We start from the raw sequence: 4,755 nt of genomic DNA, 5'->3' as shown, positions 1-4,755 counted from the left end.
GTTGCCAGTGGACCTGATAACAGGATGCCCACCTTACGAAGAGTTGCCTGATAATGTGTCGTGAAAGTGTTATCTGAAAGGATGGATGATATTCACCATCAAATGCATTCAAATTTGAAAATGTCTTCTGATTCCATGAAACTATGTTATGATAAGTGATCTACTGAAATCAGCTTTGTACCAGGAGACAAGGTGTGGTTGTATAATCCCAGGAAGACCAAAGGGAAGTCTCCTAAGTTGTCTTCTCCATGGGAAGGCCCATATGACATAGTGGATCGTCTCTCAGACGTGACTTTCCGGATAAAATGTGGTTGGCGAGGTAAGCCAAAGGTGGTGCATGCCAACAGGCTTTGGCATTATCACAGCCCAGAACATTTCAGTTGGAATGAAGTGAACAATAGAACAGACGATGTTGCAGAAGACTAGTCACCTGAGAAGGCCACTGTCAAAGAAGAAATTATACCTGGTTTTGAGAAGGGAAACACTGAATCCCTTGATGAAGTTGCTACCACTGATGTAACTGTTTCCAATAATAGGACAATTCCCAATGGAGCAGATGAACCCCACGTGAAACAGAGGCCAATGAAATGGAGACCAGTATGGAAGAGGATAAGTCCCATAAAATTAAGAGACTTTGTTGAATTTTAATTTTGTGTTTGTAGTGTTTGTAAATTCTGTATATTTAATTAAGTTATTGTTAATTATCTATTGGTTTAATGTAAGTGGCTGTTGTTTGTGACGAACATTAATAATGAAGGGGCGGTGTTACGACAGCAGAAGTCACGTGATGCTAGTAACACGTCATGATATTCTAGAAGGATCATGTCTGTTCGTGGCAACTCTGGTCTTTTCTATGTGCCCTCTATTTTTGTATATAAGTGCGCCAGATAAAGCAAAATTAATTAATCAGAGAATAGAATTGCAGACAGACAGAGAGGGACAATTGAGTCAAGCGTGGTAGTGACCGTAAGTAAAGTGCGTGAATAGTTGTGAATTATAGCGTGTGTTTAAGTTAAAGTGACTGTGGAAATTAAGTGTATTGCAAAGTTGAGTTGCGAAAGAATAAACTAGTTTTATTTAAGAAGGGACTTGTGTCGCTAAAGTTTCATTCAAAAGAAATTATACGGGAAATTAACAAACAAACAGAGACATAACAATACCATTCAATGACAGAAAAACTGTTACTTATCAACAGGTTTTTCTGTAAAGTGACCTGACATCTGGTAGAAGGGGGAGTGGGATAAAGTCATTTCCTAAGAATTCTAGCAGATAAGAAATGAGTCTAATTTGACCTTGCACATGTAGCAATTCGACTAGACTATTTTAGGGGTACAGAGAGAGAGAGATAGCACTATAATGATGCATAAGCAAGCAAACATACAGTCTTTCAACAATATAAGCATCATGTGACCTGAACACTGGAGATTTAATTGTTTGTTTCACAGGTTTCTTTTGCAGCAAAGGAATAATAACTTGGATAATACAACACTTTGAATGATAACACATTTGATAATGCTAATTTCATTGAAATACATTGAGAATAAATTGGTTTAATTAAATTTTGAATGTAACTTGTTAACACTTTGTGAGATGTGCAGAAGGTTATTTAAATAGGGTAGTGGTTGTCATAGGGTTAAACATGCTATTTGCTCATTTCTTTTCTGATCTTGAAAGCAGTTCCTTGCTTTGTGTACAACTTTGCCACAGTTGAAACACTGGAGGCTATCTGCTTTGCTCGGTCTATTTACTACATTTATGGCAGAATATTTAGGCTTATATGTCTGTTTTTCTCGTAGCTTCTCTCGAGTAGCTACTTCAATCAGATCAAGCAAAGTTGCTTAAGGGGTATTTGTTTCATTTACATAACCTCTAGCTGCATTACTGTACAACCCCTGTTCATATTCAGGTTTTAAAGTATCTTATATCATTACCTTATTTGGGTGTATATAAGCCCTGCACAATCTATTACCTAACTCCTGCAACTTATGTCCAAAATCTAAGACAGATTTGCCTCATTGCTGAGTTAGATTGTACATCTCTGTTAGAATTACATTTGTTGTTTCTCACCTCCTATACTCCTCTACTACCCTACATTCTAGAAACTGAAAATCTTTGGTTTTACATAGTTCATTATAAGCCCTAATATAACATTTTGTTTCTCCTGCTGTCCTTAATCTTAATATGTCTGTCTTCTGGGCATCAGTCCAGCCTGATATTCTGGTAGCTTCATATAAGGTGTCAATAAAGCTCTCAACATCCTCATCTACTCTACTGTGATATAATGGTATGGCACTCATGAAATGCGTAGCGCCGCATGGACCTACTTGTGTGAGTTGTTCTGCTGCAACTTTGTGGTTAGTGTCAGCCCTTCTATTGACTCTAAGGGCATGTATCACCCTCTTGTGTAGTCGTGTCTATACTAGCAATAGCCATATTTACTTACTCACTACTTATTTTTAACTTATACTACTTCGACTGACTTTCTTAGTTTTTCTGGCTTTCTTTACTCTAACCAACCAAAAATCCTCGAGGCTGCACCAGTTGTAACGGGCTGCGCCCTTAGGGCTGATTGTTGGAGTTTCAATTATACTGCTGATTACAGCAAATTTATTTATGGAGGATTTGCAGTGGCAAGTGAAGCTCACAAGTCGCTAACTCGAGGTAATTTACAGTTAGAATAAAGAATCCGAGTCCCAGACTAGCATTGAACAAATTATAATGACATTTATTAAATTTTTCCACACAATATACAATATTAATCAAAAGTTTACTAAACATGAATACCCTTTACTACTAACTACATTAATCAATCAAGAGAGATAATAATTTTGTACTTACAACAGAACTGGGCTGGTACTTTTGGAGGTTTGAGACTTTCATATTCATAGTGCAATCTCTCGAATAAGACTGAAAGAACAGCTGAAAAACTGGTAAGAGCTGGCAAGAGCTGAAGAACTAACTTTTCGGCTTCAAACATGAGTTTTCACCCATATTTTCTTTGTATTCTCTCGACCTTACAAATGGTATTCCAAGTTACCCACAAGTAGTCCTTACACTTTATTGGTCGATCTGTGCAATGGGTGTTAGTGCAGTTATTTCGTTGTTAAGCAATATCTTCATTTCTTTGTATAACTCGTGATTCTTAATACCACTGAACCAGCTAGTTGTACTATATAGTTCTCAACCTTATTTCACAATATAGGCGTCTTTACTTACGCCATTTCTTCATGTATATGTTCACTCAAAAACCCAGAAAATCGTTCTAACTTCTCTCTTGAACTCTTTTCAACTACTAAACATACTGAAGTAATTGTAAAATTCCCTCAAAAATATCCAATTGTTTCAACTCAGTGGTAAACCTAAAGGCTTATAGCACTAAAACATGGGTCACAATATTCATGGTGGGCACAGCATAGATAATCGTCCATTGTATGGCTTCGTACTTAACAACAAACAAACAAAATATATCTTTTAGCCCAGACTTTGAGGCTTTAGTAAGAGAGAACATCAGTAATATTTTGAAATAATTTGTATAACTAATAAGTTATGAAAAATTCAATTAAGTGTTTAGATTTTGTTTAAATTATGGAACCAAGAATTACTAGGTAACTATAATCTAATTAATCTGGAAGTTTAATAAATTTATTCATAGTAAAATTTGAAATATGATTGTGTTGAAAAATGAAATATTCGGAGGAACTACGAAACATTGCACAATTTATATCGATATTGTTTTACAAATCATCAGTATTCACAACAAGTTTGTAATTCACTCTGTTAATCTCAACAGAATTCTACTTACATCTCATTTGCATAAATATGTGAATGATGGGGTCCTTTTCCTCGGTATTAAATAGTCCATTCCTAATATGCATTGGTCTTCAATGTCAGCCAATTATATTTTTTGTCTGTTCTTCAAGCTCGATAATTACCCACACTGGTCCCCACAACCTTGCATAATGTCCTGTCACACCACAAAGCTTCTGTACAGCTTCTGGTACGTCTTTGTGATCCAGCACCTTGATACTCACGAGGGTTTGCGGAGATGCAGAATCTATGACAAAGTTGCACCTTTGGCCATCCAGCTTTCCTGTCACATAGACACTATGTTTGCTTGCCATTTTACACTTAGCTGTTGGGATTTTCACGATGGGGGTTGGTGGGCATCCCTCAGCATCAACCACTACTGGTTTCCCGAAACTGACTTATTGGTAGTATTCTTCTTACACTGGCGCCTCATATGTCCTTACTCTCCACAGTTCCAACAACCTTTCTGGGTAGCAGCCTTTCCTGCTGTAGCATCTTCCCTGTGTTGAAGTTGCCAGCATGGAGCTCTCATGTGCCCAGGTTTATTACAGTGCCAGCAAAGTCTTTCAACTTCTCTGAAAGCTGCCCTTTTCTGGCCTTGAATCCTGAGGGCTGTACCAACCTTGGTACCATTGTGCTGGACTTAATGTAGGATTCAAATTCAAGAGCTCTGGCCATTGCATCCTTACTTGTATCTTGAGTTGTAGACTGTCCAAGGCATCTACAAACTGATCCCTCAGCAACAACTTGAGGAAATTGGGTGGTGCAGTTGGGTAGGCCTTGTGTGCCATACTTTCCAAGTTCTGTGTCAGCTCTTGCAGGCTATCCTCTTTAGCACGGACTCTCGTCCTGAACCTAGCCCTGTAGACTTCAGACTGATTTTGTGTTCCGTACCTGAGTTCTAGAGCAGCTAGCAGTGCTCTATAGTCGTGTCTGTCGTCTGCTGAC

At 37.9% G+C, this 4,755-nt stretch overlaps 1 protein-coding gene across 1 annotated transcript in view; it reads right to left on the bottom strand.

Annotated features, from left to right (window-relative positions):
* The window catches only part of LOC106470101 (bestrophin homolog 22-like), a 55,728-nt gene extending 52,310 nt beyond the window's left edge, over positions 1–3,418 (bottom strand). The window contains exon 1 of the mRNA XM_022398672.1: positions 2,839–3,418. The gene's annotated coding sequence lies outside the window, so the exon portion shown is untranslated. The remainder of the gene's footprint in view (positions 1–2,838) is intronic.
* Between the last annotated feature and the right edge of the window lie 1,337 nt (positions 3,419–4,755).

The sequence above is a fragment of the Limulus polyphemus genome, unplaced genomic scaffold (genome assembly GCF_000517525.1).
Source record: "Limulus polyphemus unplaced genomic scaffold, Limulus_polyphemus-2.1.2 Scaffold3821, whole genome shotgun sequence".
NCBI lineage: Eukaryota > Metazoa > Arthropoda > Merostomata > Xiphosura > Limulidae > Limulus > Limulus polyphemus.
Note: the sequence above shows the minus strand (reverse complement) of the source record. Positions and strands in the feature narration are given on the sequence as shown.